Below are 24,091 nucleotides of genomic sequence, written 5' to 3' on the forward strand. Positions count from 1 at the left end.
TGGAACCGGCAGTGAAAAACATCAGGGGAAAAACCAAATTTGCCATTTGCAAAAACATTTGAAATTTATTTTTAAATAATTAGTTTTAAGAACTAATATATGAGGTTCTTTTTTTTGTCTTCACTTCTAGTTTCTGAGCCTTCAGATTGCACTGAGGTTATATTTAGTCCATATTTTATGCTTTTTCTTCACTGCCTTGAGGATTAGAAATCTACTTTGAAAATAAAACCTCAGTGTCTAACTTAATCACTTGACTCTAGAGGCAGGAGGTCAAGGACAGAAAGCAAATATTCCAAGAAAAACATTAAAATACTGAGAGTTGACAGAACTGTGATTTAACTGTGTTTAACTGAGGAGATCTAACAGGACCATACGCCGAGGCAGTCAACAGCTCTAAAGGGAAGTCAAAGTCCAAGGGAGTTTTCTCAAGGGGTTATCAAACTTAAATAAGATGAAGCTATTTTGATTTTGAGCAACGCACCAGCAAGACCTTATTTGGAATATTCTCTGATGTGAAAGGAAGACGGCCAAGAAATGAATACGGTTCGGCTTCGGAGACGTGTGCTCTGAGGCAAGAGCAGCTCCACTTGACCTCTTCACTCACTGCCTGAGAACATCGTGAAACCTCTTGAAGACTAAGCTCTCCAGGCAAGAAGAATACTCAGAATAAGAGTGTGGCAAATTCAAAGCCAGGATGGCACGATAATGGAAACAGCACCAAAATGAAATGGCAGAACTTTTGTTTCTTCCCCAGAATAGAAGGAAAGCCCTAATCCAAAAGATTTTTGCTCCATTTGAGAAACAGGCTTCCAATTTGATGCAAATAATCTGAACAGCCGCCTTCTGCTTCTCACACGTGTAGCCTGGATTCTATCTACATTGGTTGTGTAATAAGTATTATCAATGTATTCAATTTAATGTGATTTTTTTTTTCTATATCGATCACATATGGCTTGTGGGCAAAGGTCCAAACCTGAACCTTCTCGCTGGGCCTTGGGGGTGTGCCCAGGCCCCTCGATTGCAAGCAGTTGACTTGACAGAGAGATGTGTGGTGGGAAGTCTTGGGGAAAGTGGAAAAACCCTGAATTAAACCCTACATGAAAACCCCTAGCATTGCAAGAAGAGCAGAGCAATGGCCAAGAAGAGAAGCATGTGAATCCCCCAGGTCAAGGATTTCAGTGTTTGTAAAGGTTCAATCTCCAGTGGAGATTCGTGAGACCGAGCAGCTTCACCAATTTCCAATTATTTCAGGGAGGGAGCTCGACATTTTGCATGATTTTGTAAAATTGGTTTTATTGATTAACCTGAATTGCATTGGGTAAATGTAAATCAATGGCTCGCCCTCTCTGCTTCTGTTTTCCTTGGCCAGTAATGAGGTGTACAGACAAATAATTATACGTGGCTCTGGCTGGCTTATGACATCAATCGTTGAGACAGAAGTTTACCCCACAGTTAAATATACTTCTGAATTCTCTAATGCTCAGTCCTTATCTGACCTCTGTGGAAGATCGAACTTGCTGCAATAATTAAGCAATTTCAGCTGTATACAATCCCAATATATACTCTAAATTGCCCTTTTGTGTTAAAACTCTGTAAATTTAAAACTGTCCCTGGACATGGGCAGCTCCTGAGCTGTCTGTCTTATGGAAGCAGAGGCTGGTGAAGCTTAAACTTTTTTCAAAGAGCTTAGGCAATACAAACTCACGTGCAGCTGAGTCTCGTGCTTGGAATACTGAGGCAACACATTCCTGAATCCCAAAATGTGTACTCCTCAGGGCGGCAAGGATTATTTGGGAGACGACAAACATATTTGTTGTATAAAAGCAGAAATGTGTGCTACAAAAAGTCTATTTATAATGCTGCTTACCTCTTAGATATCCACGTAAGAGCTATCAATGAGAGAGTACTGACAACAAGCTAATGAGCTCCTGCTGCTCGATAAATGTCTCAGCTTTGCTTCAGCATTTCTTTGTGCAGTGGGAGGGAGACAGTGATCCTAGACAATGTTCTAGTGCAATTATTTTATTCTGTTTCTAGCCATCACTTCAGCATAAGATGCAGCAGCTTCTGTGATAAAAGTAAACAATAGTTGCTCAATGTATAATTACTAAATTCTTTTCTTTTAAAGTTAGGAATAAAGGCAATCAAAGAATTGCCCTTTCAGGAAAGTAATCTGGTTTGAAAAGTAATTTATTTTTCTGATTCTCTGATTTATTTTTCCCCTGGTTGTATCTGTAAATAAGGCATAGAATTATGAGGTATCCTGCTAAATGGCTTTCTGTAAGATTAAAAGTAGGAATAAGACTGAAAGCTACTTTTTATCCCGTTGTGGAAGCTGCCTATTTGGGATGAGAAATACTGTGAGAAGGCATAGATTTTTTGCAGAATACATTTCTGAAATAAGGCAACGGTACTAAAGCATTACGAATTTACGGCTCAGGCTAGGCCTGAATTAAAATAAAAATCTGTTAAAATTCAAGACTTTCCAGAAAATCATCCTTTCTACGTCTTAATTCCAGACTCGTGTATTCCTTAGCTTCATCGGTTACCATCCTTATAAGGTCCCCACTAATAGCATTAAACTGTCCCTGGTGTCACTGATATTTTTTCCACTATCTTGCTAAACCGGTGGTGTGGCAACTGGCACCGCTCTGCCAGCCACGCTCCTGTGAAGTCTCACTCTTACCTGTTTTTTTTTCCTGCTTTTTATGTGAACTGTATATGCTTAATCCTAGATTTGCTCATAAAAAAGGCTGAGTCTCAATGAATAGGTAAAGGGAAGGCTTCTCAGACACGCAATGAACATATCCAGGATCCTTAAGCAGGTGGATTATGTCAGCTCCAAGATAGATTTTGCTTCCTCTGGCTCATCAAATAATCTGATTAGCTGGCGCTGATTACGCTCGGCATGATGTACTCTGTTCTGCAAACTGAACACAGAACGTCCCTTCTCCGTTGCCTCGCACGCTCCTGTATAGCCTTCTTTTACAATAAATTCCCTTTCTCTTTCCCCAACCGCTAATGGCTGCAAACCACAGCTTGGATTTGGGGCATATTAATGCCATCTTTGGCTTGCTGCATGGGAAAATTGGCGTGCTCACCTAAAGGAGAAAAATGCCTGAGTTTTTGCTTCAAACCTATGGCCACTGAGTTCAGCATCTATGACTTTCATAGGACGGCTGGGGAGGGGTGATGCTCTCAGAAGCCTGTCCTTGGAGGAGGGAGGTACCTAACCCAAGCATCAAAACCAGGGGTTGTACAAGGTGGTATTTTTATCCAGCCTCAGTCAGCAGCGCTGAAGAATTCACAATTCACCTCAATTTTTTTTCTGCTGGTAGAAGCATTTTGTGGGGGTCCTGGTGTTTGGTAGAGGTTAAATGCATCATTGTTGAGGATGAGAGCGATCCCGGCCATTGCACAGAGGAATCCATCCTCTTTTGGCCTGACATTTCTATACAGCAATTAGTTTATGGATTTTAGTCCATTTTTCTCAGGGATTTTTGCCTTAAGTTCCTCACAAATGTCTTACATTCCCGTAAAGGGACCCAGGCTGCTGCTTCCTTTTATAGTTGCATTGTTACTTGTTATTGTCCTCCCTCGTGACTTTCTTTAAGAGGGCGTTCAAAGAGCTCTTTGCATTTTCCTGTTTTATTTTTCTTCTCCCTTCGTTTTTAATATGCTGTCTCACATTTCCCTTCGTTCTCTCCCTCGTTTTCTCCTCTCCTCTTTGTCCTCCCCCCTGCGTTCTTTGGCTGTGACAAACCTGCTGATGCATGCTTAGAGCAGCGGCAGCAGCCACGCTGTGCTCACCATCTGGGAAGGCAGATCCTGCAGCTTCCCGGAGGCTCCAGAATCATGAGGACGCTGGACCACAGCCATCCCATCGCCTCCCAGTTTCCCATTTTCCTCCAAGTGCGCTGCTTTTCTGTTGGCCATCCAGCACAGACTCCTTCCCCCACCGAGCATCTGCCCAACCAAGGAAAGTTTCCACGATTCCCAGATCGTGGGGCTCCAACCCTCCAGCTGGAAAGCCCCACCATGACGGATTTGCTCCATCACCCCCTTCCTCTGCTCCCTGTGGAACCAGAGAGAAAGCAAGAAAAATATGGTGCACGTTGAAGCTTTCAATCCAAGTGCTCCCCACTTTTTGCTATTGGAATACGTTTTGAAGAGATTGAGGAGATAACAACTCAATACATAGTTTTGTCATGTTTCTGCACACTCTGGGTGTTTATTCTCTACCTTTCCTAGCTGTTTTGTCCCTAAAACAATCACACACCCCACTGCCACCTCTGCTGGGCCCACACCACCTGGAGAGGTGCGAGGTGCCCATCGCTGGCCCCATGGAGAGCCTCGGTGCTTTTACAGCAGGGCAGTGTCCTGGATTGAGTGACACAGGACTAATTTATCTTCTAATGCCTGGGAAAACCTCACTTTTAGAAGATTCTAGTGTCTGAATTTGAGAAAATATTTACTACATAGCCAGCTCTGGTACGTGGGTTTCAAGGTCTCGGTGTTTTTGAGCTCACCAGGTGTGGGGACAAGGAGGAGTGAGACCTGGGCTCTTGACCCAAGCTGCCAACAGGGTTATTTTGTACCATAAGCGTCACATTCAACATAAATTAGAAAGTTTGCTTCAAAGTTCTCTATTCCTTGATGGCTGCCATCCTGAGAACTCCTTGCCCAGGTACTGGAGTCCTGAGCCCTTCCTTTCCTCCCGAAGCCAGAGCGCTCGCAGTGTCCCACATTGGCTGTCCCTGCAGGGAGGGCACGGCTTCCTGTGATGGAATGGGCTGAGTATAGTCCTTGCGAATTTTATATTGCTATCAGGATCAATATTGGTTCTTTAGTGTTATTACTGCTAATTATTTAGTATTATTCTGTTAAACCTGTTTATATTTCAACCCTTTGGGTTTCCTTGTTTTTTCCGATTCCCCTTCCTGGGTGGGGAGGGGTCATGGGGTGAGAGAATAATTGTCTAAATGACAATAAATTATTGTTGGTTTCTCAAACCATAACAAGGCAGCCTGATGAAGAGGAGGAAGGCACGAGTGAGTGTTTTGCTGTGCAATGTGAGCTGCTCCTACCTCTGGCTGCCCTCTGGGAGAAGATGGGTACCTCTTCCTGGGGGGTACAGACAGCGAGGCAGAGGGGACCACGTCTCTCTCCTTCCTTTCCCTGTCCCGATGTGTTTGGTGGCTCAGGGTGTGGGATAAACCTTTACTTTTCTTGTAGTAAAAAAGGACAAAAAGGAGAAGGACTTAATGCACATGCATGACATCCCTTCTCAGCGCAAAGCCCCTGGGGAAGTCAGAAGAAAACTTGTGACTCTGAAAATATGTTCTGAAGGATGTTTTTTGTTTTGTTTTGTTTTTTTTTGAGAAATGGCTGAAAACTGAGCCAACAGAATTGGTAAGAATGAGCAAAGCCGTTTTCCACCGGATGCAGCCATGAGTTGTGAGGACAGTAGCTCCCCCATCACAACTGGGAGCATGTGGTGGTCACAGGGAAGGACCCTGCCTTCCCTCCCTGCCCAGAGCTCAGCTGCGAATATTTAAAGCTCGTTTACAGGTCTCAGGGTGGCAGCCTGGAAAAAACCCCAGCAGCTGTGGCAGAGAAGAACGGATTTGGTCAGGACACTGTGCCTTCTCTGACTTCATCCCCGTCTGGATAGAGATCTAGCTACAGTTGAGTATTTTTATATTTCAAACTAAAATAGGAAAAAGAGCTGCAAGTATGAGATTTACTGGGTGTGAAGGCTGAGGCTGCTTCAGAGAGAGGATGGGAAAATGGTAACGAATCAGTCAACCATTTATAATACCCTGTTCTCAATAGCTTCAAAAACTGTGCTTCCTTTGGATTTTTGTGCATTTCCATTCTTCACCCTTTATCTAAGCGTTTCAGCTCAGTTACGAATCTTCCTTGATCACAAAAAGCCTGAAAACGCTGAATAAAGCAACAGCGAGAGCAGGATTGGAGGAGCCGGTGCGAGTGGGGAGTTCGGCGTGTTCAAAGTTCAGCGGGTGAGAAACAACCATCGGAGGAGCACGTCCGTCTGCGCTCCTGGATGAGCCGAGGATGAATCGCCTAATGGGAGGCAGCGCTCTGCCGGAGAGCCAGCAGTTACCAGGGTAAAGAGAATTACCTAAGAGCCAGATCTGCACTTACACATCACTAACGAGCTGTAATCTTTGCGCTCGAGCTGAGGCGGTTCTGCTGCAGCACAAAACCACTCCGCGCCAGGGTAAAATAATCTTGGTATTTGTCTTTTTGCTCACCTGAAACATAATTTTTGCTTCCCCGAGCCCCCCAGCTATTCCATGCAACATCTAGAAATACATTACTGCGAATGTTTTCTTTCTAATTATAGCTTTTGGTATCGCTCGCTCGGTTACAAGCAGGGTGAATCAGAACAGAGACGTCAGGGAGGGCTGAGGGAAAAAAACCTTTTACTAACAGCAAGCACCAGGACAGCAGAAACAGGGCGGCTTGTAAGGCTGGATGGTGCAAAGTGCTCTTGTTTCATAGGAGATAGAGGTAATTTACAGTGCCGGGTGGTTCCGAAAAACAGCCTAAATTTATAAATTCTGTGCAGAAAAGGAAGGGAACTTCCCAGCCATCTGCCTCGCTGGCTGCCAGCAAGGCTGGCACCTCTGAGGCACAAAGGGTTCCTGCCTCTGGGGCTCCAGGGGTGCAGCTCCAGGCTGAGAAGGGGCAGGGACCAGGTGGGTTTCTGAGCTGGGTTCCACCAATATTTCTGTGAAAATTCCATAATTTGTGTGTGCCGTTTGGATGTCATCGAATCTGCGGCTCTTTCTTGTTCTAGAGGAACTGGAAGGGGTGAAAGGAGGTTGGAGAGCCCCAGGATGCTGGGGAAGGTGGAGAGAAAGCAGCGGGTGTTAGAGGAACAGGGATTTATGATGAAAAGTTGGGGGGGGGGGAGAAAGAAAGCTGGAAGATATATGTGTGCAAATTACATTTTTTAGATGTGAAGGATGGCGCAGAGTTTTGCTACAGGTTTATTCTGAGTTACAGAGGGCAGTTGCACACCCAGTTAGTGGAGACACATCATCTCCAAGGCAGGAGTGGATTCAGCTCCGCAATGCAAAGTTCCCAAAATAACGTATTAAGCTGTCAAACGAGTATGACTGTTCCAAATTCCTTACTAGAGAGTTAAAATCTGTCCTTAAACTGGTGGAATAAAATTAAAATTTGGGGTGGAATATAGGAAATTAGTACTTGCATTCAACTTCTGCTGCCTCTAACAAAAATAGAATTATCTTTCTGACATTTAGAAAAGAAAAAGATGATCAAGTACCAAATCTATGGAGAACTGGGTTATCAAGTCACGTAGATTTTGATTTCTCTCCAAATTGGAAGTCTGAAAGCTATTATTGGATAAAATATACGTGTAAACATCAATGTTCTAAACCGTTTGAAAGGTCATTCCTATTGTGTTTCATTGTATAAGTCTTGAACAAATGGCAAACTCCTGCAAGGTAAACCTGGCAGGAGATGCCAGCAGGTTTTTGGGATAAAGCCAACGTCATGGCCTTCGGAATGATGTCGCCAACATCAAAAACCTGTCTGGTAGATTGGAGGTGTGGCCAGGATTCACTCTTGAAACTAAAATCTCCGGCGACTATTTTCAAATTCAATGTTACCCCATGTGTTTGCCTTCATACACTTATACAGGTACCTGTCTCATTGCTTGGAAAATGCTTCTGTTCTGCAGAACAACAAAAAATCAATTGCTTCTAAAATTCTTCAAAAATATTTTTTTTTTCAGTTGGTTGTGATATTTTCTTAGCTATACAACAAGAGTCTTTGAAATGGTACAAGTCAAGCTTCCTTAAAGCTCTACTCTGCCTTGTGAAATGCTCCTAACGTGCTGCAGTGCACTGTGTTTTGTTTAAAATATGTTTCCATGATCACCAAAGGGTTTTCTGACAGGTTTAGGAAATATTCTGGAAGAATTTGAAGTGATTTTTTTTTTTTACATCAAATTACATATCCCTTTTATTTTCATATCTTTTTATGCAGTCTAAGCTATAATGGTTATTTCTGGAAATTTCCCGTTGTCGTACGGTTGTGGCAGCATTTAGGATTTACCCCCTACTTGTTGCTCGCTGACGTGACAGCTCTTCCATCATCTCACGAAGATGCCACGAGCAAGGGATACAATTCCTGAATTATTTCTAAGCACAGAGATGGCATGATTCCTTAAAATAAGGAATATTTCTTTTACGTGACTTATCTGAGTTCATCTGGATCTTACATGTGGGTGTGTGGAAAAAAAAAAAAATACAGTTGTCCCCATCTTTTCTATAGATAAATATATGTAATTGTTGGGATGTTTCCCAAAATGCAGACTGGGGCCCAAGTGGAGTCAGAGAATTTAGTAAATAACTAGTCTGAGAGAGACAAATCACGTTATCCTCCCGCCCAACAGTTTTTTTTTTGATGTTTATAGGGAACTAATTTAATCGCAAATGGAGACAAATTTCTATTTCGGTCTCCACGGGTAATTACATTTTGCTTGTCCTCACTCCAAGATGTTTGTCTGCTGGACAAAGGGATTTTCTCTAGCACAAGGCATCGCTGTTTGAACATCTCAGGTGCTTGTCTTTTATGCTGATTGAACGAGAAGGGATGGATCCAGCTGGCCAGAAGAGGACAAGTTTCCCCATGCAACACCTGGCCCGAGGCATTAGCTAACAGAGTCCCCTCTATCACCTCGGCTGGGAATGGGGAATGAAACCGTGGAAATTAAAAGGACTAGAACATCTGAGAGAGCCTGAAATAAAAAGGAACTGAGGGGAAAAAACCCCAGTCAGGTATCAAGTGATGTAAGGCCCATGAGGGAAGAGCAAGGAAGAGGGAAGAGCAAGGAAGTGGGAAGAGAGAGAGCCAAATATGCTTTTTCTGTCAGTGAGCCTACGAGAGCAGCTTAAGGAAGATGGAGACTGGTAATTTTGGAGGAGAAAGCAAAAAAACTGATTTTATATAGCCAGCACAAGGACTGACCCCAAGGGCTGGTGGAATGGTTGTTGCTGGCTTTTTCCCCCCACAAGAGAAATGGGCTTTGGACTGCACAACCACTGCTTGGCTGAAGAGTCCTTCAGGCCAAGGTGAACCTGTTGGAGTGGGGGCAGAAGAGGCCATGGAGATGCTGCAAGGACTGGAGCCCCTCTGCTGTGAGGACAGGCTGAGAGAGTTGGGGGGGTTCAGCCTGGAGAAGAGAAGGCTCCAGGGAGACCTTAGAGCCCCTTCCAGTCCCTAAAGGGGCTACAGGAGAGATGGGGAGGGACTCTTGATGGGGAAGGGGAGCCACAGGATGAGGGGGAACAGTTTTAAACTGGAAGAGGGGAGATTTAGACGAGATCTCAGGAAGAAATTCTTTGCTGTGAGGGTGGTGAGAGCCTGGCCCAGGTTGCCCAGAGAAGCTGTGGCTGCCCCATCCCTGGAGGGGTTCAAGGCCAGGCTGGATGGGGCTTTGAGCAACCTGGTCTGGTGGGAGGTGTCCCTGCCCAGGGCAGGGGGTGGCACTGGAGGGGCTTTAAGGTCCCTTCCACCCAAACCATTCTATAATTCTGTGATTCTACAAACATTCCCCAACTCCAACCCCACACGCTCACACACTGGGTCAGGAACGGCCAGAACTGACATGTGGAAGAAATCATCAGTGTTTATTTCTTAGCAGCGCTCAGGGAAATATTTTGCTGTGGAAGAACCGAAGGAATGACTGGGGATCTACAAAAGGCCGGGGCCTGCAGAGTCCAGGTGAGACCCTCCATTGCCATTTTACTTATCATATGCAGGAGATGTTTCCGTCAGGCCACTGGAAGGATCGGTGGCCACAGAAGTGGCACTTCTGCGGGCTGCTGTCTGGCCATGTGCAAGGGGGGATTTTTATGAGGGATTATTTCCACGGGGAACTTGATGTCGACACACCACCCGTGACCCTGGATGTCCAGCCAAGCGGACGGTCCCGTTTCCATCCCCAACCCAGCCCCTCCATTTCTCCCCGATGCTGCTGACCGAGGTGGCTCCCCAGGTTTGCCTCAGGGAGGGCCCTGCCAGGGGCTAGCGCGGAGGCCGCTGAGATGGCCCCGAGAGTGTGTTTCTGAGGGAACGGCTACGGAGGGGGGGGGGTCGGGGGGAGGCTGAGGGTGCGTGTGAGGGAAGGTGGGCAGCTGCGGGGGGGGGGGGGGGAGGGCCGAGCAACGTGTGCGGGAACGGCTGCGAGGGTGTCCGGGAGCGGGTCCCCGTGCGTCCCCTGCAGCCTCGAGTGGGGCCGCTACCGGTCGCCCGGAGGTGGCGGGGTCGCGCCCTGCCTGAGGCGGTCCCCGGCGGTGGGCGGGGCTCGTCGAGGGGTGTGTGTGCGGGGCGAACCCCGGCGCTCCCCGCCGCCCCCCCCCCCCCTTCTCCGCCTCCATACCAGCCCGGAGCCCCAGAGGCAGGGATGACATCACCCGTTCTGCCCAAAGAGGCGCGCGCCCATTGGCGAAAGGGGAGGCGCGGGCTCGGCCAATGGGCGGCGGGCAGGGCGGCAGGCCGGGCTGACGTGCGGGCCGCTGGCCGTATGGGGGTTTATTTTGCTTTGGGCCGCTCCAGTCGCCGCCATTAGAGGAGCCCGGGGAGCGGGGCGAGAGGTTCCCCCCGCCCCCTCCCCCCTCCCGTATCCCCCCCCCCCCCGCGCCGCGCCGAGTGGGAGCGCCCGCCGCCGCGGCAGCCGGCCGCGCTGGGAGAGACCATGTCCTGAGCGGGGAGAGGACGCCGCAGCCAGCGGGCCGGGGGGGAGGGGGGGGGGCGGTGGCGGTATCATCCAGCGCCGAACCTGAGGGACGGCTCCCGGCGGCGGCGGTGGTGGTGAGGTAAAGCCCCTCTCCCTTCCCCGGGGGCTTGGTGGGGGGGAAAGGCCGGTTGCCCCCCGCCGGGGGCCCGGGCGAGGGGCGGTGTTGGGGAGTCGGCTCCTCTGTGGTCGGTTCGGGCCCCGCTGAGGGAAGTGGAGGGGGGGTCGTTTCGGCGGGCAGCCTTGGTGCTTTCGGAGAACCCTCTCAGAGCGGCGAGAGTGTCGGTACAAAGGCAGGAAACTCTGATTTTTTTTTTTTTTTCTCTCCGGGGGCCGCCGCTCCGAATGCGGGGCTGCAGCACCCCGGGCTGCCGGGGTGAGATCACGCCTCTGCTGCCTCCCACTTCAACACCCCCCACCCCCCCCCCCCAGCTTTTTAAATGCTTTTTGGACCTATATGGCTGGTTTGGTGTGTGTGCCGTGGTAGAATAGGTTGATGGGAGCCGCTTGCTTGGATCTGTGTGTTTTGGAGAGCAGAACTTCCATGATATCGCCTGTAGTACAATCTCAGGTATTGTGGGTACTTTAGCAGAAATAAAGTACGGCGTGGGAAGTATTTCAAAATCGAGCTTGTTATTGCGAGCTGAAGTTTGTGGTGGTTTGGTTTTTTTTTGGTTTGGTTTGGGGTTTTTTTTTTTTTTTTTTTTGGTTTTGTTTTTGTTTTTTGTTTTTGTTGTTGTTGTTTGGTTTTTTTTTAATAAGAAAAAGTTGGGTTAAGTAGTTAGGCGAACGCTTCCAGTGCCTTTCTAACTCTACCTTCCCGATCCCTGACTGCGGCAGCTCCCAGCCAGGAGAAGGTAAACTTCTCTGCGGAGGTCACTGAGGTGTCTGGCGGCCCTTCCTTTGGGATGACTAAAGGAGTCCCTTCCACCCCTCAACCCAGGCCATCGGAGTCTGGCCCACTGGGTAAACCACCCTGCTTTGGGACAGCATCCCCAGCGGGCTCCCCACTCTTCCCCGGAGCAGCGGGTGGGAGAAATGATGGGAGAAAATTACTCTGGGTCTCCTGCCTGGCAGACACAGCAGGGCTGCTGAGAACTTTTTGTTGCTGCGGTGACTTTCGGTGATAACAATAATGGCAACTTTTTTCTAGAATTCTTGGGAGTCGATGTAGTAAACAAATGGTTGTGTGACAGGCTTTGTGCTGGGCTGTTCAGTCTCTGCTCACCAGCTACCTGCTGTGCCATCAGTGGTGAAACTGGCGTGTGAGTTTAACACATTGATAGGTTTGTTGATGCAGAAATTGAAAGGTGAGATGTCTTCTGTGTAATACCATAACTTCTTCCTTTCTGTAACCCATACTGTGTTAAAGCTCCTTCTGGTGAGAGCAGAACCTTGTAAAAGTAGCTCAGGAGAGATTTGTTGTGCTTAGTCTTGCTTTTCTTTCTTTTTCTTTTTCCTTTTTTTTTTTTTTTTTGGTGTTTGATGACTGCAGAAGAGATTTGTGAAGCCCATTTCTTTTTTAATTTTCTTTCCTTTCCTTTCTCAGTGGTTACTCAGAGATGGGGGAAGCAGGTAAGCAGCAGGAGGTGTTCTGGAACACCTTTATTTGCCTCCTTCTGAAGGCCAAGTTGAATTGGTGTCTCGCCGTGCAGAGTCTAGCGTGTCATATGCAAAAGATCACTTCTGATTTAAGTCTGTCACAGCATTAAAAGAGAATAATGCTTTTGGATGTGTTACGTTTTGTAGGATTTGTGAAACTAATTTTAATGCGGTGTAATTCTCTTGAAGAAAAAAAGAAATTATTACCTTTACTTGTCTTATGCCGCTTAAGTAAGGACAGGCAGATGGAGATGACTGATGAGGCTATAATCTGGTATTGTAGAGTTGTAGCCATTAGCATTTTCTCAGAAGTATAATTAAAAATATTAATTTAATTGGAATGCTGAGTGGCATAAAAGCATCAATGGGATTCATCACAGAAGCATGCCTTAAATTGGAGACTAGTTAAAATGCAAAGTTGGTCAAGGCAACATTTTCAGTCTTATTTAGACTTGTGTATGGCCATTCTAATTGTCCATCACTTGATATGTACATTCCCTGGGGACAGGAAATCCCATCCATCTTTGGTGTTCTTTGCAAGATGGATCTGTAAATAAGTCAAAAGTGTAAGTAGAAAAATACTTTACTGATTGTATGGGAGGTTATTTTTAATACAGTCAATCAAATAATCAAATGTACTCTCAGGCACTTTAATGTGAGATTTACTGGCTCCTTCATGTGGTATTAATTTAGGTCTTAACACTTCTCTTTCCAGTTTCTCTTTGCCATATCAGTTTTGCACTGGGTTGGAATTGTGCAGAACTTTAAATCAATACATACTTTATCGCGATACGCCATATACTAATCGCAGCAAAGCATTTAAACGGCAACTGCACGTTCTGTCAGTAATCTCATGCCTCTTCCTCCCCCTCCCAAAATTTGAAGACTGGGTTATTTTGAGCTGTTCAAAATTTATGTCAACAAGTAATCCTCATTTTAACTGCATGAATTATGATCCACAGACTCCCGGTTCTAAAATGGAACTAAACTTTAGTTTGGCAGCTGAAAATGGCTGGCTTAGCTGTAACAGAGTTCTTAATTTTTATTTTTTTTTTTTTTAGTAGTACTACATATGAAGAGGGAAATGAGGCAAAGTTGCAAAGAGAATATTTTTCAATGCAGCTGATGAAGAGCTTACCACTTCAGTTGTCAAATGGCATAGCTTGGTGAAATCAGTTAAATAACAGATAATTATAACTTTGTAATGTCAGTGTAATGGAATTTGTTATACCTTAAAAAGAAGACTTCTGTCTTCTAGTTCAGACGCTTTCCTGGTACTTACTCTTTTTCGTAGCACTTCTTGCATAGCTGACATTGCTTGAACTTGCACAGACTCGGATTGATTTTGTGGCTGTGTTCATTTTTCCATCAATTGCTGAAGCACGCTTCTTATATGAATGCAGTTAATTCTTTTGGAACTTTCTTGAAATACAAGATCATTAATAGGACTGTTCTCTCTTTGGTGTCTAACAGTTAACATACTTTAAAATGCGAATTGTAGTACTTCATCAATTCTGAGAACACGTTCATCTATAATAATATGGATGATTCTGTATTTCCTTGTTTTGTGGCATGGGCAGGTTTTCAGAAGCTCTGTAGTCAAACTGGAGTTCTATCCTCCGCCTGGTGTTTTTCAAACCAGCTTTTTTTTCCTCTGCTGCTGTCCCATTTATGAAAAAACTCATTTTGGTGGAGACCGGAGAGAGGAGAGGTGTGGAGGGGGTGGATCAGGGAATGAGTGCAGTGACGTTTGAAGAAGGAACTGTCTTCAAGAGGGGGCCAATAGGGAGACCTTGGTTCAAGAAAACAGGAGGAATGGTAGATTTTTTAACAAGGACCATGGAGGGGTAATACGTTGGCAAGAGTGGTGGTACATGTAGAGCATCTTCCCTACGAAGCAGCCAAGTTTGCAGCCCTTTTCCCACCTTTTACTGCCCAGCAGATATATAAGTTGGCAGTTTTCCCTTTGGTTATTTGAATTTATCCTGATATAATGTGTTCTGCTTGTTCTTAAAACAAGGATACTATTGCACCGTGATTTTTTTTTTTATTTCTAGTAAGGTGGAATATTTTTTTTGCTGAGAGTGGCTGTTAATTTTGCTTGTATTCACATGTGCATTTTAAATTAATGAAAGTTAGGACTTCTAAGACAAATGCTGGAGAAGGCACAGGATTTACCTCTGTCTTTAAGGCTGAGCTCTGAATTGAGCTGAAAATACTTGAAGTCATGAGAACTAGGTAAAAAACCAACACCAGACGTGTGACCTGCTGTCCAGGGGATGGGGGGACTGGAAGGATGGACCCGGGTCTATTTTGGTAAGTGTAAATAGGACTTCTTTCTGAAGCTGTCACTGGTGAGCAAGAAGGCTGAAGTCTTTTCACTTTTTTCTTTTTTTTTTTTTCCTTCTTCTCATTCCTCTCACCATGTCAGAAGCCAGGACACAGCGATGTTTTATTCAGGTTATGTTTGCCATTATTTTTGCAAACCAATGGTAAGGTTTAAAAATCCTCCTTGTGATTCTTTGACTTGGATTTCATTTAGCAGGTAGTCTTGAGTAGCTGTTTTTAATGAAACAGAAAAACTCCCAAGTTACTGGGGAGTTTGCAGACGTTAAGAAACATGTAAGTTATGTTCTGCTGGTGTTCTGCTGTCTTCTAGCTATTCAGGAGTTAGCTTTCCTGAGCTAAAGAAAATTGTCTGAACTGCGGTTTACGTGACTCTGGAAAGAAAAATAAACTTGAGTGGTCTGTGTTGTTTTCAGTAGATTAGAACTATTATGATCAAATAATCTTTTAGTGGCTTTGAAGTTTCATGTACTTTTGTAGGTCCATTCACTTGAAAGCCATGTGGCTGTTGGTGCACAGTCAGTTGATTATCTGGGAGGACAAATCACTGTCGTAAATCAATAACTGTGGATAATTCTAGCAAAAAATAGGAAATTTCGTTTGTGAAGGTGATTGTCGGTTTATGAGAGTCTTATTTCTTGTGTTTGCAAAGACTGTAAGTGCATTAGCGCATTGTGTGAGTGTTGTTCTTCTTTCAGACTAATGGGCTTGAAAGTATTTCTTCTGTCTCCATTCGTCTTCCCAGTATCGAAGTGGGGATTCAGCAGAGACAGCTGGATATTTATTAGTCTGAATACTCCCTGAAACAGCTTCAGCTACAGGTCTGAGCCTTAATCTGCTGCAGTTTCCAGAAGTGTTGAATATATACGTGTTTTCATGCCGGGCTTTTTCTTTTCTTTTTACTTCACGCTACTGTGATAAATCAGAGTTACTTTGTACTGGGTGTCTTAACGCTGTCGTTTATGCCTTCTATCGGATGGGCCTGTGGGTTTAGATTTTGGCTACAAAGGCTTCCCCTTAGTGTGTGCTTGTTGAGAAGCTAACTTTTATCTTGCCGAAGGGTTGGGATGGTCTGCTGGACTATTTACATTTTTTTTGACCTCCCCATTACTGTTTAGCTTGGCAGGGATAAAAATAATTGTCACCTCATGGCTTTTTGAAATTTTTTATTTAAAGAAGGTTGTTGAGTGTTGTCTCCAGCAGAAAGTTATTCCCCCCAAAAGCAGAAGGTTTGCTGGTTTAGAGCTGTTACTCTGAAAATTTTTAGCAGCTCAGAGTACCTTGCAGTGATTAACTTGGAGTTGTTGGGTACGTATCATGAGCAAAATACAGATTAATAATCGTAAGGTTAAAAAAAAAAAAAAGGGTGATTTAAAAAAATGAACTGAGATCACTCTTTCTTTAAAAGGAGTTTGAATTTGTTTTCCCTGTGATATTTGATAGTTCTTTGCACTATGTTAAGCGATGACATACACAGCAGTGTTTTTTATGTACTGTGATAATAGCATTTTTGCTTCTTTCTCTTTTTTTTATTTATTTATTTGATATTTTACTGTCTTGCCAGTATCTTAGCAAGAGCTAGATAAAAAGAGTGTATCTTGTATGGCTTATTTGAACTAGAATTTGCCTTAAATATAGCCCAATTTCAAATGGGTATACCAAAGGTGTTCTTAATTGTATCCGAAGGTGGTTTGCCATTAATTAGGAGGGACCTCCAGAATAGTTGATGTTGAGTGTGTGTTCCTTGCTCCATCGGGAGGCAGGTGGTTTTTCTCCACCAAATGGTGACTGTCAGCATCTACCCACGATCTAATTTATGGTCAGCCGGCATTGAGGAGGTCCAGAGGATAATTGCTAGAACTGAATGTCAAACGTACAAGTTTTAATATAATGTTCCTTGGTTGTTGGACAGGTTTAAGTGTTTCAAAGTTTTGATGTCTGACTCCACAGTGTGTTTTTGTTCAGAGCATGACATCTGGTTTTCCTCATCTTGTGTGAGGATGGCTGAGTTCTAAACAAAAACTGAGGCGCATGTTTTAGGCTTATAGTCCAAACACAGATAAACTGTATTTTTGTATTTGACCTCGGCTTTTATAAAGAATCCTCTTGTTCAACTTGTGTACTTTGTTCAATGCGAGTGTCTTAAAAATGGAAGTTTTAACAATTCTGTTGTGTTTTATTACGTGTTGTACATCTTACCTTGAGTCAGTATTCATCTGTTGCTGACTGTTCATGATGATCACATTAATTAAACGTCGCTGGCTGTATTTATGCAAATATTCTACCATAGCTCATTATTTTGAGTCACTTGCTTGGTTTTTGATTAGTATTGTGGGGGAGATGCTGTGTATTATGTAAGTGTTGATCTGCTTACTCCCTTTCTCCCAAATGGTATTGGTTTCTAAGTAAGCAGATGTATTTAGTTCATTCTAATGTCTAGTAACGTCTCATCTAAATAGTTGTTTGCTTTTAATTGGGTTTAAACAGAACCAAAAAAAGCCCTGAAAAATGTAACTGTACAAAAATAAGAAAGAGGACTGAACTGCAAACTGCTATTTTTTTTTTTTTATAGGTTGTTTTCAGCAGTTAGGGTTTTCCTAGTTTTTAGTTACAAATTTAACAGAGCTATATGTAGTTTGACCCATTTGAGATGAGTAACAAATAAAATGGAGACTTGTACTTTGCAAGTTAACGTCGCAGCGTTAACTGTAGTACAGAGCACAAAAATGTTTCTAGGGATAAACAGCAAAATAACAAAAGACAGCAGGAAGAGTGAATGTTTAGTATTGTCAAATATCTGTTAATTCCGTGATGAGTTTTCAGCTTTTGCAGGAGAGTGTGTTTATTTTTAGGTCTAAATCCTAACCTGAAGTTCATTGTCAATACTTGTATTACAGATGTCTCCTAAGATCTGTAACCTCCCGAATGTTTGACTTCTTCCTGCATAGAACATTTGCAAAACTAGGTGTCCTCTTGCATTAAAACTGCATATAAATTCTCTTGCTTATGCAAAGTCAGGCTTTAAGGTTTATTTGAAATGATAGCACTTGGATTGGAAGTGTGAATAGAATACTGAAAAGAAAGCTGAAGCAAAATCAGCATAATTCTTCTGAATACAATAAATACCTAATAAACTAGACTTAAGATGCTTTGAAATGAGATATGAATCCATAAATAAAAATGAAACCAGTTTTTTATTAATTGTATGTAAATGAAGCTTTTCAGAAGTCACCCAATGAAAAGATTTCTAAATGTTTTCAAAAGTAACTACTTTATCAGAGAATTTTTGTTGGTGAAGGGAGCTGCATTTCTTGCACTGTGTTTCTTTGTGAAAGATTAACTCTTCTGGATTTTAACTAATTGCCTGCTTATAAGAGTAGATGAAAAGCTGTACGTAATGAAGGTCATACCTAAAAATCTGCAGTACAGAGTATTTGTTGGCAGCCTAGACTGTGAAAACTGGAAAAAAAGTATGTTGAAACTCACTTAACATACTGATTGTAAATAGCTACTCAGCTATAACTAAAATATTTTCAGTTTTTCTTTTGTCATGCACCGTTAATGTTACAGTTTGTAGATTGTGTTGTGATTTACACAGCAATGATTTGGTCCTTAATAGAACTAAGACTTGTACCAATCTTAACTCGATGCCACTCTTAAGACAGCAATGTTCCTCCTGTTCTCCATGTTTTTGGGAGCAAATGAAGGGCAAAGGTGCATGTTTCGAGAGCAGTGCTCTTACTGGGCTGAGGATGGGAAGGATAAAGTAGTTTGACAAAACCCTCCGTCTCCCAACACAGTTCTTGCTTTTTATCTGTATTTTAGAAGAAGGGAGTTTCTGCAATGATCGCTGCAGTCTGAGACCAGTTCCTACTGTCTGTACTGCAAATAGCCACCTAGTTGTCTTTAAAAAAATAAAAATTTCATAAGCAAAATATCCCACCTCAGAGCAGCTCGCAGAAAAGGATTTAAATGCTCTTTTCCTGACATGACAGAGAATTTTTTCCTTTTTGCTGATCAATTTGGGACAGTATCTTTTCATTTTTAACAAACTATCCTATCAACCAAAGCAAACTATGCTCACTTGTTGATTCCTTTCTTCAGTGTTCAGTTCAATACAGAAAATGCTTCTACGTTTATGACTTTGCAGTAATCTTTCCCTTCATTATTATAATACATAGTTACTGTCCTTACTGCGAAGCTTCCAGATTCAACGCTGATCTGATTTGGTTGTCTCATTGACAAGGTCAATGTTCTTAATTTTTTTAAAACTAATTTGCAGAGATGACAATGGAACTTATTGTTAGTTCCCTTCAAACTCTAGAAGCCTGGGTTCAAGTTCTGTGCTTTTAATGTACTGATCTGTCGAGGCTCATGCTGTGTTCTTGAGAAAGCAGTCATGCAAGAATAGCCAAGAGATGAAGGTGGAGTAAGTAAGAAAGTGAATTAAGAGAAGAAAGTGTCAGTAAAATTCCATCTTAGAAAATTTATCAGGGCAAATTTCATGTGAAAATCAATCCTTAATACTTGAAATTTATTGCCAAGTATTATTTAAAAATGTAAGTTGCTTTTGTTGAAGTGTATTGACAGCTTGATACTTCACAAGGATTCTTGGACCCAGATGACAAAAGTGAATTTGAGCCAGTTTAAATAGTGATGTTTCTCATGTAAGAAGTCATTGAGGAGGTTTTCGGAGAGTTTGCAAGTTTGAAAGAAACAAATTGGCCTTTTTGATTTGAGCTTGCATAGAACTGTTTTATCCTCTAGACCTTCCTACTGGCTGTTTTTAAAAACTGGCAAAATCTTTATTTGAAGAGTCCCTTGGTAGGGCTTATATGAACTTTACAAAGGTACCCTGGTTAGAGTCCACGCTGTTTATAAATGTATTTGTTCGGAAACAGTGAAATCAAACCACTGATTTGTTTCCTGTTGTGACCAGTTGATTCAAATTCACCTTGTGCATCTTAAAAAAATGTTCTGCAGTTTTACAGAACAAAACCAGCTACAACTGTCTGAGTTCAGTCTAGTGCGTGTTTTATCATAACCGTTTAAGGTGATAAACCAGATGTGTGATTTTTAACAGGTTTTCCTTTTACAGCTTTAATTAGAAAGCTTATTTGTGTATGAATGAACTTCAGTTTTTCTAAGAAGTATGCCAGTTTTCTATGGGTAATTGGAAGAGAACTTGAGGTAGTGACGTACCAGGGGGAACACTTCTGAAAATGTGTCAAGTTATGCAGGGTTAATCATAGGCAATTTTTCTTAAAAACGTATTTGTCCGTCATGTATATATAAACTTCACAGCAACATTCTCCAGCTGTTAGTGAGCAATTACAGCTGTCAGGTTGAGACTTTTTCTTGGTAGATGTACATTTAAATACACCATATTTCATAATACATGAAGAATGCAGTCAGTGAAGATGCTGCTGTTTGATGTCGTGCTTTGACTCACTCCTTTTTGTTATTGGATGTGAGAAAGGTGTTACTTCTATACTCACAAACTGTTAAGTTAGTAGATTCTGCTCTTTCTCTCAGAACAAGACGCTTCTGCTTCTTTTGTTCCCCTGAAAAGTTGCTTCAGTGTTTTAAAATAAAGCTAAATAAACCAGCCTGCCTTTCTTTTTGGAGCAGCCTAAGAGGGCTGGCCACATCGCGGGGGGAAGGAAAGGAGATCTCTCTTCCCTGACAAGTCTTGCCGAAGGCTGAAGTTGAACTCCCTTTTCCCTGTAAATATAGAAAAAGTTAACTTTGTTCGAAAATCCATAGACGTGGGCAAAATGAGTGGAGGTGGGAACACTGATTTGATCAGTATAATTACATACAGTTTCTGCCAGCACAGATGTGCTGCTGACATAACCATCCCAGCAAAAAATCCGTAGCGTAGACTGGTCTCAATCAGCATGTGGCCTCTTTACGGGGAAGAGCTTGATCGTTTAATGAAATGGAGCTCCATATTGCTCCTTGTTTGAGCCAGAGAAAAAAAACCCACAAACTTCTGGACACAGTGGAATAACTAAATTGAGGGGAATGTAATATATTCTGTGATAAAAATGTTATTTGAGGACTTCATTATTTCTTCCCAATTTCTCTGTGCTGGTTCGTATTTTCCCATGTGCCTAAAAAGAAGAATATTCTTGAAACAAAGCAGAAGAAAATATTCTGATTGTTCTAGGTGGCCTTTTCTGTCTGACTTTATTTAGTAGGTCTGATAATGTTTTGATTTTTCTTCATTTGATTTAGCAGAATTAATACATTCTCCTCTTTAGTGTACTGAGTTATTCTAGTAGTCTGTCCAGAAGGTATTTAGCACAGTGTATAAACTGATCAGTTGGAACTCGCTTGGAGTTTAGTGGGTTTTAATTTCTTGTCTGCTCATGCTTTTTTGGACATTAGGTCACACACCTGCGCCTCCCAGTCACTGCTGTGCTATTGCTCTGGAAGAGGAGGTACTGTGTGATTCAACCTCTCCTCTCTGAAGAATCTAAAATAACAAGTTAACTTGAAGACAGGGTGGCAAAGAAGTAATTCTGAAAAAATGTAACAAGCTTCAGACTGCTCAGTGGTGGATGGTGATCCTGTATCACCAGTAAATCAACTGGTTCTGGTGTCCCTGGGCTGGGGTGCAGCTGGGGGTCAGACCAAGACTGGAAAGTAAAAAAACCCAAAATCCTGATCTGTGAAAGTGCTAAATTTCCTCATGTAGCTGTGCTGTAGTGGATGTTGGCAGAGCTATCAAAAAAGAGAAATTGCATTGTTGCATTGAGCCTTTTTATATTCTTTACTTGATAATAACCTGAGGCCTCGTGTTCGGCGGTAGTGAGCCCTATCAGAGGCTTTCAAAGCTGCAGATGCTCAGCCTCTCTAAGAATTTTATCTGAAAGCATCTAGCTTTTTAAGGGGCACAGAGAATAATTGCAGCTAAAAACCTAATCTCATGATATATGGGAAAGCTTTTCTGTAACACGGTATGTACTGTGCTATTTAGTTTCATAAATAGTATCTCAGTATTTGTTTAGATCATTTTTTTAACCAGCTGCTTTTTGACTTGAGCAGTGATCTCCTTTCCCAGCCTGAATGTCAGGAAAACAGATGATGCTTTGTTTTCTCGCCCCATCCCAAATGTGGGTTGGGATTGGCTTGCAATGGGAACACTGGGTTTAAGGCTTTAAAAACTAGGGCAGGTAAGACACCGTTTACAGTCACAGATCCCTCTTGGGCTTCGTCACACATTGTATGCTTATGTAGTTTTTGATTAAAAACTTCACCTACTGAAAACCTACCAGTTTCTGCTTGGGTAGAAATTATTCCCAAGCTTGTATTGGGCATCGAAGTATTGTGGGACAGCCACTTTCTGGGTGTCCTTTAGGGCAAGGGAGACTTCTCTTGGTGGTTCTGTGGGTGGCAGTTGGCAGGTGCACGGATGGTGTGCTGCTTCCTTCTCTTTTCTGAAAACCATGTTTGACTCTGTTAAGTTCCTAACCAGGAAACATGAATATCTCAGAAAACTCTCTATTGTTTATAGAGAGAATAAGCGTATTCAGAAATGTTGATAAAAGTCATAAAAAAACCCCACCTTATTTTGGGAATTCGGGGGGAAAAAAAAGCCTTGACCAAATGGAATAGATAAATTTAGCATATAGTGTACTCGTATAGGAGGTGTTTTGGCAAAGCTTTAGTTTGTTTGTGGAGTAGAGAAACTGTTTTTCCTCCAGGTTTCTGAAAAGTCTTCTTTATGAAGTCGCCTTTGGTAAAATCAAGTTGACTTTGTACTCTTGAGTGTGTATATGTGTGTGTATATATATATGTATATATTTGTATTTTCCACTTATTTTATTACAGATACAGGGACCCTAGTATGATCTTGCTCCTTTTTTTTTTTTTTTTTTCCCATTACAAGTGGGCATGGACTTCTCTGAGCGAACAGTGGAGGGGAAGTAGTAGGAAGTCCAACTGCCTTCTCAGCACATTCCTTAGTCTGACACAGTTTTATAACGTATAGGTGGGAGTGAAGTGCTCCTGCAGGCTGTTCAAACAAGTAATATTAGAACCCCAGCTTTATGAGAAAGCTTTACATGTTCCTGATTGCTCATCTGCTTTCACGCAGCATAAATATGGATCGCTGGTGAAAAGGATAGTCCTGGCCTCCCCTCGGTCCTGGCCATGCGATAGCCCCTCATTCATGCAGCCACCTGATACGGTGAATAGATCAGAGTGGAGCTGCTGGAAAAATCCTCTGCTGCCTGCTGGAGCCCAGAGAAGGGCGATAGTAGGAGCAAGGGTGACAAATTTAAGTGGACGTTTAGCTTTGCCTTGGTAGAGCAAGGTGTGCGTGAAGGTATTTTGGTGAAGAATGTATTAACTCATTAAACATTTCCTAACTGGAGAACAGGTATAAACTAATTTTTGGTTTGATGTGTCTAGTTTTGAATATGATCCTGTTGTCTGACTTCTCTTCCCAGTCCTTGTTTACTAGATTCCGGGTGTTTTTGTTAGCCAAGAGAGTTGAAATATGATGAATGAGAATAGTCAGTCACTTGGTATGACAAATTTGTATTTTTAAGTAGTTTTGCATGCTTAAAAATAGCACATAATTGAGTCTTATGTGTTGGGTAACGATTCTGTGGTAAGGAAGGAAATAGACTGTATATATTTTTTTTCTATGTCCTTTATCTACCTGCCTCGCCCTTTCCCTCTACACAAACTGGAGGGGATCAAAGTTTTTTTTCTTCCCCATACTGTTTCACATTCCAGTAAGAGTGTTTATAGATGTTTTGGTGTGAGTTTGACATTGCTTGGATTTAGTGCTTTTACATTAGCAGATTGATCACTTGTATGGCAACTGGTTCTTTATAAATACTGGTTTATTTTAACCACTCTATATGTTAGTCTCAGCAGGTCATGACTGAGTTTAAACAAGTAAATTAGCATCAGAGTAGGTGTGGCATTTAATGATTAACTTTCTGGTTACTCAGGTCCAGTAGGAAACCTATAATGAGTGTGTTTTCGTTTTGTTTACAGGAATAGTTATCTGCTTAGTCTCATCCTTCGTATTTGGCGATCTGAGAGAAAGGTCTGAGCCAGCATGAAGACAGAATCTCTCCTTCATTAGAGAAAAAGTGAGTTGGAATTGGATTGAAATCTGGGTTTGTAGAATGAAAATACTGTGTTAGCTTGTCAGCACACACACCTTGTGCTTGCTTTCAAGTGGTATTTCAAGTTCGTAACGCTGCTGTTATGAGTGATGTACAGTCAAGGCCTAGTCTTGGTTAAGCACATGTGTACAATTAAATGTATGCATTTTATGTAAACTCCTACACCTACTTTTCCGAAGGAACTGCTTACTCACTG

General features: G+C 42.7%; 1 protein-coding gene across 2 annotated transcripts in view; it reads left to right on the forward strand.

Moving 5' to 3' along the window:
• Positions 1-10,742: 10,742 nt before the first annotated feature.
• ZRANB1 (zinc finger RANBP2-type containing 1) overlaps positions 10,743-24,091 on the forward strand; it is a 40,187-nt gene continuing 26,838 nt past the window's right edge. The window contains exons 1-2 of one of the 2 annotated variants that reach the window (XM_074158876.1): positions 10,743-10,877; positions 23,762-23,859. The gene's annotated coding sequence lies outside the window, so the exon portion shown is untranslated. Of the gene's footprint in view, positions 10,878-22,995; positions 23,133-23,761; positions 23,860-24,091 lie in introns of those variants that run through there. The other variant, XM_074158877.1, reaches the window with a different exon arrangement.

This window comes from Numenius arquata, chromosome 15, assembly GCF_964106895.1.
Source record: "Numenius arquata chromosome 15, bNumArq3.hap1.1, whole genome shotgun sequence".
NCBI lineage: Eukaryota > Metazoa > Chordata > Aves > Charadriiformes > Scolopacidae > Numenius > Numenius arquata.